Raw genomic sequence first — 11,160 nt, 5'->3', positions numbered from 1 at the left:
GCGCCGGTGGCGACACCTACAACGTGCTGACATGTGAAAGTTTCCAACTGATTTCTCATACACAAACGGCAGTTGACCGGCGTTCCCTGGTGAAACGTTGTTGTGATGCCTCGTGTAAGGAGGAGAAATGCGTACCATCACGTTTCCGACTTTGGTAAAGGTCGGATTCTAGCGTATCGCGATTGCGGTTTATCGTATCGCGACATTGCTGCTCGCGTTGGTCGAGATCCAATGACTGTTAGCAGATTATGGAATCGGTGGGTTCAGGAGGTAATACGGAACGCCGTGCTGAATCCCAACGGCCTCGTATCACTAGCAGTCGAGATGACAGGCATCTTATCCGCATGGCTGTAACGGATCGTGCAGCCACGTCTCGATCCCTGAGTCAACAGATGGGGACGTTTGCAAGACAACAACCATCTGCACGAACAGTTCGACGACGTTTGCAGCAGCGTGGACTATCAGCTTCGAGATCATGGCTGCGGTTACCCTTGACGGTGCATCACAGACAGGAGCGCCTGCGATGGTGTATTCAACGACGAACCTGGGTGCACGAATGGCAAAACGTCATTTTTTCTGATGAATCCAGGTTCTGTTACAGCATCATGATGGTCGCATCCGTGTTTGGCGACTTCCCGGTGAACGCACATTGGAAGAAGCGTGTATTCATCATCGCTATACTGGCGTATCACCCGGCGTGATGGTATGGGAAGCCATTGGTTACACGTCTCGGTCACCTCTTGTTCGCATTGACGGCACTTTGAACAGTAGACGTTACATTTCAGGTGTGTTACGACCCGTGGCTCTACCCTTAATTTGATCCCTGCGAAACCCTACATTTCAGCAGTATAATGCACGACCGCATGTTGCAGGTCCTGTACGGGCATTTCTCGATACAGAAAATGTTAGACTGCTGCCCTGACCAGCACATTCTCCGATCCCTCACCAATTGGAAACGTCTGGTCAATGGTGGCCGAGCAACTGGCTCGTCACAATACGCCACTCACTACTCTTGATGAACTGTGGTATCGTGTTGAAGCTGCATGGGCAGCTGTACCTGTACACACCATCCAAACACTGTTTGACTCAATGTCCAGGCGTATCAAGGCCGTTATTACGGCCAGAGGTGGTTGTTTTGGGTACTGAATTCTCAGGATCTATGCACCCAAACTGCGTGAAAACGTAATCACATGTCAGTTCTAGTATAATATATTTGTCCAATGATTACCCGTTTATCATCTGCATTTCTTCTTGGTGTAGCAATTTTAATGGCCAGTTGTGTATGTTCTCGCACAATTTTTTCACCTTTTATTAATTTATTTGTTTGTAAGTTATCTAATAGGCAATCTGTAAACTATGTACCTACTCGTTCCATGAGTTAGTAGCTATGGCTCGCTTGGTCAGATGGAAGCAGATTGATAAATAAATAAATAAACTATGTAGAATGGCCGTTAGCCGCGTGCAGAGGTACGGTAAACTGACCGCAACGGTTCCTCCGGGTGCTGAGGGGGGCAGCGTGACGCAGTGAGAGTGCAGGATTAGTAAGGACGACTCGTGCGCTTTGCACCGGGCGCAGCGCCCTTTTTGTCCTTCTGTAGCGCGGGGGCGGCGCGTCAGCTATCGGCAGGACGCGCTGCGGCATTACTGCGCAGCTCATTTCAGACGACTTAACTCCCACTTCTGCTGCAATATCGCGGATTAATAATAAAATTACTCTTTTATGCAGCTCTGTTTTACTCCCAGTGTATTGAAAAAGATAGTGCACTTGCTCAAGGCACAGAGATTGCTGTGCGCACACAAAAATCCGAAACTGAAGCAGATTTAGTGGGAAATCTAGTTACATTAAAACGAATATTAAGTTTTTGATGTTTTATTCGAAACCCTACTTTTATACGAACGCTAGATTCTCATACGAAAATTAAATTTGCACTGTTCGGTTACGAAAATGTAACTTTGTCAGCTTACGACTTTCACTGTTTAATTCCTTGTACATTTACACTTTCTCTCTCTCTCTCTCTCTCTCTCTCTCTCTCTCTCTCCCCCTCTCTCTCTCTCCCTCTCCCCCCCCCCTCTCTCTCTCTCTCTCTCTCTCTCTCTCTCACACACACACACACACACACACACACACACACATACACACACATAGACACACACGCACACTTCCAAGCAATGTTAACGATATTTTATCCTAAGCCATTTTTATATACCGACGACAAATGATTTACTGTACAAATCTGTAAGCGATTTAAGTGTAGGTGAAATATACGATCGTGGTAGCTCTACTGGTCCACAGTCTTCTTCAAATATCGGTTCTCTCTAAATTTATCTAACAGGGTTTCACGAGAGGAACGTCGTCTTTCTTCAAGGAGTGCGATTCAAGTTCGTCGAGTATCTTTGTTAAATCTTGGTATGGGCCCTTCCATTCTATGAGTCGGGGAGTGGAATGTCAGAAGCTTGAACGTGGTAGGAAAGCTAGAAAATCTGAAAAGGGAAATGCGAAGGCTCAAACTAGCTATAGTAGGGGTCAATGAAATGAAATGGAAAGAAGACAAAGATTTCTGGTCAGATGAGTATAAGGTAATATCAACACCAGCAGAAGATAGTGTAATGGGAGTAGGATTCGTTGTGAACTGGAAAGTAGGCGAAAGAGTTTGCTACTGTGAACAGTTCAGTGACAGGGTTGTTCTTATCAGAATCAACAGCAAACTAACACCGACAACTATATTTCAGGTATACATGTAGACGTCGGAAGCTCAAAATGAAGAGATAGAGCCAGAATATGAGAATATTGAAAGGATAATACAGTACGCAAAGAGAGATGAAAATTTAATAGTCATGGGGGACTGGAATGCAGTTGTAGGGGAAGGACTAGAGGAAAAGGTTACAGTAGAATATGGGCTTGGGACAAACAATGAGAGAGGTGAAAGACTAATAAATTTCAGCTCGCAATAGCGAATAATCTGTTCAACAATCACAAGAGGAGGAGGTTTATTTGGAAAAGACCGAGTGATACAGGAAGATTTCAGTTAGATTACATCATGGTCAGTCAGAGATTCCGAAATTAGATACTGAATTGTAAGGCGTACACGGGAGCAGAAATAAACTCAGTTCACAGTTTAGTAGTGATGAAGACTAGGGTGAAATTTAAGAGACGAGTCAGGACGAATCAGTATGCAGAGAAGTGGAATACGGAAGTACTAACGAATCAAGAGATATGCTTGAAGTTCTCTGACGCTATACATATTGCGATAAGGAATAGCGCAGTAGGCAGCTCAGTTGAAGAGGAATGGACATCTCTAAAAAAAAGCAATCACAGAAGTTGGAAAGAAAAATATAGGTATAACGTATTCTTCTGAGTGAAGTATATCTTCTGTTACCCATGGTTTCTTTGCAGTTACCTTCTGCAAAGAAACCGCGGGTAACAGAAGAAATACTTCAGTTGATCGATGAAAGAAGGAAGTACCAAAATGTTCAGGGAAATTCAGGAATACGGCAATACAAGTCGTTGAGGAGTGAAGTAAATAGGAAGTGCAGGGACGCTGAGACGAAATGGCTGCATGAAAAATGTGAAGAAATCGAAAAAGAAATGATTATCGGAAGGACTGACCCAGAATGTAGGAAAGTGAAAACAGCTTCGTTGAAATTAAAAGCATGGGTGGTAACAGTAAGAGTTCAGGAGGAGAGATGCAGAGGAGAGAGCGGATAAGTGGAAAGAGTATGTCGAAGGCCTCTATGAGAGGGTAGATTTGTCCGATATGGCAGAAGAAGAAACAAGGGTCAATTTAGAAGCGATTGAGGGTTCAGTATTAGACTCGGAATTTAAGAGAGCTTTGGAGGACTTCAGATCAAATAAGACAGAAGGGATAGATAACATTCCATCAGAATTTCGAAAATCATTGCGGGAAATGGTAACAAAACGACTATTTACGTTGGTGTGTGACCTGTGTGAGTCTCTCGACGTACTTTCGGAAAAATATTATTCACACAATTCACGAAGACTGCAAGAGCCGACAAGTGCGAGAATTATCGCACAGTCGGCTCAACAGCTCATACATCCAAGTTTCTGACAAGAATAAAATACAGAAGAGTGGAAAAGAAAATTGAGGATGTATTAGATGATGATGAATTTGGCTTTAGGAAAGAAAAACGCACTAGAGAGACGATTATGACGTTGCGATTGATAATGGAAGCTAGAGTAAAGAAAAATTTAGGCTCGTTCATAGGATTTGTCCATCTGTAAGAAGCGTTCGGCAGTGTAAAATGGTGGAAGATGTTCGAAATACTGAGAAAAATAGGGGTAAGCTACAGAGAGAGACGGGTAATACACAATATGTAGAGGTGTCAACAAGGAATAATAAGAGTGGAGAACCAAGAACGAAGTGCTCGGATTAAAAAGGGTATCAGAGAGGGATGTAGTCTTTCGATCTTACTGTTCAATCTGCACATCGAAGAAGCAAAGATGGAAATAAAAGAAAGGTTCAGGACTGGAATTAAAATTCAAGGTGAAAGGATATCAGTGATACGATTCGCTGATGACATTGCTATCCTATGTGAAAGTGAATAAGAATTACAGGATCTGCTGAATGGAATGAACAGAGTGATGAGTACAGAATAGAGATTGAGAGTACATCGAAGAAAGACGAAAGTAATGAGTAGTAGCAAAAACGAGAACAACGAGAAACTTAACATCAGGATTGATGATCACGAAGTGGATGAATTTAAGGAATTTACTACCTAGACAGTAAAATAACCAATGACGAACGGAGCAAAGAGGACATCAAAAGCAGAGTGGCACTGGCAAAAAGGGCGTTCCCGGCCAAGAGAAAAGTCTACGAGTATCAAATATAGGCCTTAATTTCAGGGGGAAATTTCTGAGAATGTACATCTGGAGCACAGCATTATATGTTAGTGAAACATGGACTGGGGGAAGACCGGAACAGACGAGAATCTAAGCGTTTCAGATGTGGTGCTGCAGATGAATGTTGAAAATTAGGTGAACTTATAAAATAATGAATGAGGAGGTTCTGCGCAGAATCGGAAAGAAGTATGAGGAAAACATTGACAAGGAGAAGGGAAAGGATAATAGAACATCTGTTAAGACATCAGGGAATGTCGTCCATGGTACTAGAGGAAGCCGTAGAGGGCTAAAACTTAGAGGAAGATAGGGATTGGAATACATCCAGCAAAGAATTGAGGACATAGGTTGTAAGTGTGAGATGAGAGGAATTCGTGGCGGGCTACATCTTGCATGCTACTTCGTTGACAGATGCGCTGTACTTCCCTTGTAACAAATCTAAGCATTCCTTTCGTCTCCCGCGCAACGGACTTCTTATCACTTCTTATTATACCGTTAAATATTTATGTGATGTGACGTGCTCCAGATACTCAGCGCTAATCTTTTAATGGGGTACTATAGTGCTGTTTCTCTTTCTTATGGGCTATATCTTGAATGAGGCACAACTTTCCCCCAAGATGGAGTGTTGTACCCGCCCTGTCTGCGTTCAATGTCAGAACGCCTTCTAAGACTTTCTGAAACGTGTATGAGGCGGAGTATAAGTTCCCCTCTGGTATTACTCTAGTCGGATATGGGAAAGCGCCTAAAACCCACATCGAAGCCAGCAGCCACACCAGCCTTCATCATTAATTCGCTGGGTGGATTCGATATGTGATCGGCGCGCCTTTCCATGTCCCGGAAGGGGGCACTTTAAGGCACTCGGCTATCCAGACAGGTCCTTGATCTTAAACTTAATTATAAAAATTACAGCAGGATTGTGTGCTCATGCATATAGAAGATATGCCTTTGTGAAATCGAATGTTTATTTTGAAAATAAAGTCTGTTTAGACCTGTGCGTAAGTTGCTATGCACCCTAAGCTTCTGTGTTCATTCTGGTACTAGATATGATCTTGCGAAAGAGAATGAATCTTTTTGAAAGGTAATTTGATATAAATTAGCTACCTTTGTTTAGCTAATGTTTTTCTGCTTTCTGTGTGGCTTGCTTAGATGCAAGTAACATATTTTCTACATTCGTTCCCATAAAAACGGACAAAGTTTTGCTCGTATTTCCGTTGATTACATACGGGAGTAACTAAATGAAAATCACTCAGTTTTTTGAACAAAGGTATGAGGAATATTTGAATAAGATGAGTGGTTTTGGAAGATGGCTTGCAATATCGTAAAGTCGTGTCTTCGGCGACCTTTCGATGTATCGTTAGATGAGAGTACGAGATAGTGCGTGCTCTCTCTTGTTGGGTGAAAACTTTTCTATGCGACAGTGACATATGACTGCGCGAGCTGTTAGCAACCAATCTACTTCACGAAAGTCGGTCGGAGTTGGCGTCCGGCTAAGTGCGGTCCTCTGTATTCCTTTATCGAGTTTAGGGCAGTTGGCGGCGAACACTTTCTTAGGTCACAAGCTGTCTGCAGTGGGCTCGCAGGAGATTTCTGTTCACACAGTCGCTCTGGTGTCTTTTTCCAGTTAATGTGTTCTCCACCTGATGCGAGCAACAGAGGCTGATGCTACGCTAGGCGGCAGGCAGTCAAATCTGTTGTTGTACGGAACGTAGCATGCACGTCCGAGTTGCAGGCTTCGAATTACAGGAGCATCATGGGAAAGGAAAGGGGCGCGTCTGCTGTTTCCCACGAATGAGGGAATCCAGCGCAAAATTTCAGCTTGCGAAGCGTTGCTGTCGACCGGATGCCGCAGTGCGGCACGTAGCGAAATTGTACGCTTCCAGTAAGGAAAGAACAAACCCTCATCTAGATGACAGCTCTCGGCGGTGGCTTCTTATTGAAATCTTAGACGTAGCCTGACGCTGAAAACCTGATAGTTGCTAATAGTATCGTAAGTAAGACACTGAAAATCAAGGAGGAGTGATGAACTGAGAAAAAAGAAAAGAAAGTTCCTATTAAGAAAGATGTAAGGCAACTTTGCTGATTATTGCTACTGTTGTGGAACGTGTATATCAGATATGTAAGGAAGGGAAAGAAAGCTGAACACGATAGAAGTACATGCAGAAGTAGAGTTGCGCTCTACCAAAACTACGATTCGGTACTTTCGGCCCACTACATATTGACGTAGTAAACAATAGGGTTACCTGAGGTATTGGTACATACATAAAGAATGTATAAGAGAGAAAATGGGAGCAGGCGACTTCTCCTTGTTCTTTTTTGTTTGTTTGTTTGTTTCGCTCATAATTAGAGCCGCACATCATTCAGTGTAAGACCATTGTGTGTTTTACATCCTTAAAGAATATAGATTGCATTTTATAAGTAATAAAAATAAGTTGATCGCTTAACTTCTGCGCTTTTTATGCAACCAAGGCAATTACTTTCGATGCAAGTGCATTTTACAAGCACGAAAGTAAAAAATATGGAATTATTGTTATTTTTAATCACTAGAACGTTCTTCGTCATGTCCAAAGGCAAGACAGGATGTTGTATATAAGTTCGACAGAGTACTGAAGCAATGCTTTGCAGGTATTTTTTCTTTTACCTTTATGGTGAGGAAGTTGCGTTTGCTCGCGCTATATGATAAATCTGTGTTGTTTTCTTTGTTTTTACGAGAACATCCCTTTGTTTCAGGTTAGAAATCAACCATTTTCGAATAAAACTTGTGTTAAACATTGTCAATTTTAGATGTGCTATGAGTACTGTTTATTTTCAGAGAAGAGAGAGGAGGATAACAATGTAGAAAAAAAATGTTCTGTACGTTACCCGGCCCTTTATATATTCTTACTCCGTTTCTAGACAGTTCACTGCTTCCGGTTTGTAGGGGAACCTAGTAAGACACTGATCGCATATATAAAGAAAGCTGTCATTATGAGGTAACACCCGACAGTTACGCAACACACCTAACGTACAAGTAATGCAGGTACGACCTTAAGTGACCAAATGTACTAGGGGAACTACCGCATTCTACGCTTAATTATGATAGTATACCGTAGCCTACCGTAGTTTTACAGCTGTATACAGAAGAGATGCCAAAAATACGATACCGAGATGATTTTAATTCTTGTAGTCAATGATTAGGAAGATGTGTTGTAAATGGTCAGGTTACGAAGCACAGGCTAGCAGAAGATTAAGAATAAACAAAGCAAAGACGAAAGTGAAAGTCATAGTAGACTTCCTTGCAGAGAGCTCAATACGTGGCTCTTAACGGAACAAAAGTGACAGATTTAGCGAATACCCCGAGGAAAAGTGGTAGAACCGTTATATGTGTGTGTGAGAGAGAGAGAGAGCGCGCGAGCGCGACTGCGCCCGTGTGTGAACTAGTAGAAAATGTTGAAAGATCCATGACGCTACTCGCAAATGATGCGGTTGTCTACAGGAAGGTAGGAGCGCTAGAAGACTGTTGCATTTTGCAAAAGGGCCTGCAGAGGACTGATGAATGGTGCATGGGTTGGCAATTAAAGTCTGCCTTTATTTTGGTCTTTTACTATTACATGGATTGGTTAGGAGAGAGGACCGAACCGCACTTCTTGTAGTTTGTGAAATATGTCAGTTTATCAATTCAAGCACCGCATCTTTGTGAACAAGGGAAGATGGCACGATTTAGGAACAAGACCATTTTTCTCCCGGCATATTTCTTCGTTCGAGAAAACGGTCTAGGGTCATAATATCTGCCTAGAAACAACAGGCGTACCACAAGGAGATAAAATTTCGTTGGGAAGTAGAATGTCTTTGGTGGGGCTGTTACTTGCAGATTTAACAACGCCTACACAAGAAAGCCCTTACAGATGACAGGCGGACTTTTCAAAGTACACGCGCGCACATATGATTAGTTCTGCCATTGTTTTAGCAGATAGGGACTGCAGTAACACAGCAACGGTACATTCAAGTTCCACGCCTTTAGTCGAGGCTGGGCGTGAACTTGCGACCTCCGTTTTACAAGACAGCGCCACCGCCCAAGACCCGAGAGGCCGGCCGGTCACCCTTTTATTCTTCTACATCTACATCATACTCCGCAAGCCACATGACGGTGTGTGGCGGAGGGTACCTTGAGTACCTCTATCGGTTCTCCCTTCTATTCCAGTCTCGTATTGTTCCTGGAAAGAAGGATTGTCGGTATGCCTCTGTGTGGGCTCTGTTGTTGTTGTGGTCTTCAGTCCTGAGACTGGTTTGATGCAGCTCTCCATGCTACTCTATCCTGTGCAAGCTTCTTCATCTCCCAGTACCTACTGCAACCTACATCCTTCTGAATCCGTTTGGTGTACTCATCTCTTGGTCTCCCTCTACGATTTTTACCCTCCACGCTGCCCTCCAATACTAAATTGGTGATCCCTTGATGCCTCAGAACATGTCCTACCAACCGATCCCTTCTTCTAGTCAAGTTGTGCCACAAACTTCTCTTCTCCCCAATCCTATTCAATACCTCCTCATTAGTTATATGATCTACCCATCTAATCTTCAGCATTCTTCTGTAGCACCACATTTCGAAAGCATCTATTCTCTTCTTGTCCAAACTAGTTATCGTCCATGTTTCACTTCCATACATGGCTACACTCCATACAAATACTTTCAGAAACGACTTCCTGACACTTAAATATATATTCGATGTTAACAAATTTCTCTTCTTCAGAAACGCTTTCCTTGCCATTGCCAGTCTACATTTGATATCCTCTCTACTTCGACCATCATCAGTTATTTTGCTCCCCAAGTAGCAAAACTCCTTTACTACTTTAAGTGTCTCCTAATATAATTCCCTCAGCATCACCCGACTTAATTAGACTACAGTCCATTATCCTCGTTTTGCTTTTGTTGATGTTCATCTTATACCCTCCTTTTAAGACACTGTCCATTCCGTTCAGCTGCTCTTCCAAGTCCTTTGCTGTCTCTGACAGAATTACAATGTCATCGGCGAACCTCAAAGTTTTTATTTCTTCTCCATGGATTTTAATACCTACTCCGAATTTTTCTTTCGTTTCCTTCACTGCTTACTCAATATACAGATTGAATAACATCGGCGATAGGCTACAATCCTGTCTCACTCCCTTCCCAACCACTGCTTCCCTTTCATGCCCCTCGACTCTTATAACTGCCATCTGGTTTCTGTACAAATTGTAAATAGCCTTTCGCTCCCTGTATTTTACCCCTGCCACCTTCAGAATTTGAAAAAGCTTTCTCTAAGTTACAAATGCTAGAAACATAGGTTTGCCTTTCCTTAATCTATCTCTTAAGATAAGTCGTAGGGTCAGTATTGCCTCACGTGTTCCAATATTTCTACGGAATCCCAACTGATCTTCCCCGAGGTCGGCTTCTACCAGTTTTTCATTCGCCTGTAAAGAATTCGCGTTAGTATTTTGCATCCGTGACTTATTAAACTGATAGTTCGGTAATTTTCACATCTGTCAGCACTTACTGTCTTTGGGATTGGAATTATTATATTCTTCTTGAAGGCTGAGGGTATTTCGCCTGTCTCATACATCTTGCTCACCAGATGGTAGAGTTTTGTCAGGACTGGCTCTCCAAAGGCTGTCAGTAGTTCTAATGGAATGTTGTCTACTCCCGGGCTCTAATCTCTCTGATTTTATCCTCATGGTCTCTTCGCGAGATATACGTAGGAGGGAGCAATATACTGCTTGACTCCTCGGTGAAGGTAAGTTCTCGAAACTTCAACAAAAGCCCGTACCGAGCTACTGAGCGTCTCTCCTGTAGAGACTTCCACTGGAGTTTATCTATTATCTCCGTAACGCTTTCGCTATTACTAAATGATCCTGTAACGAAGCGCGCTGCTCTCCGATGGATCTTCTCTATCTCTTCCATCAATCCTATCTGGTACGCATCCCACAGTGGACGAACAAGCGTACTGTAACCTTCTTCCTTTGTTTTCGGATTGCATTTCCTTAGGATTCTTCTAATGAATCTCAGTCTGGCATCTGCTTTACCGACGATTAATTGTATATGATAATTCCATTTTAAATCACTCCTAATGCGTACTCCCAGATAATTTTTGGAATTAACTGCTTCCAGTTGCTGACCTGCTGTAGTGTAGCTAAATGATAAGGGATCTTTCTTTCTATGTATTCGCAGCACATTACACTTGTCTACATTGAGATTCAATTGCCATTCCCTGCACCATGCGTCAATTCGCTGCAGATCCTCCTGCATTTCAGTACAATTTTCCATTGTTACAACCTCTCGATAAACCACAGCATCATCCG

Source organism: Schistocerca americana, chromosome 2 (genome assembly GCF_021461395.2).
Source record: "Schistocerca americana isolate TAMUIC-IGC-003095 chromosome 2, iqSchAmer2.1, whole genome shotgun sequence".
In the NCBI taxonomy this organism is placed as follows: Eukaryota; Metazoa; Arthropoda; class Insecta; order Orthoptera; family Acrididae; genus Schistocerca; species Schistocerca americana.
The sequence above is the reverse complement of the archived record's forward strand: the minus strand, read 5'-3'. Positions refer to the sequence as shown.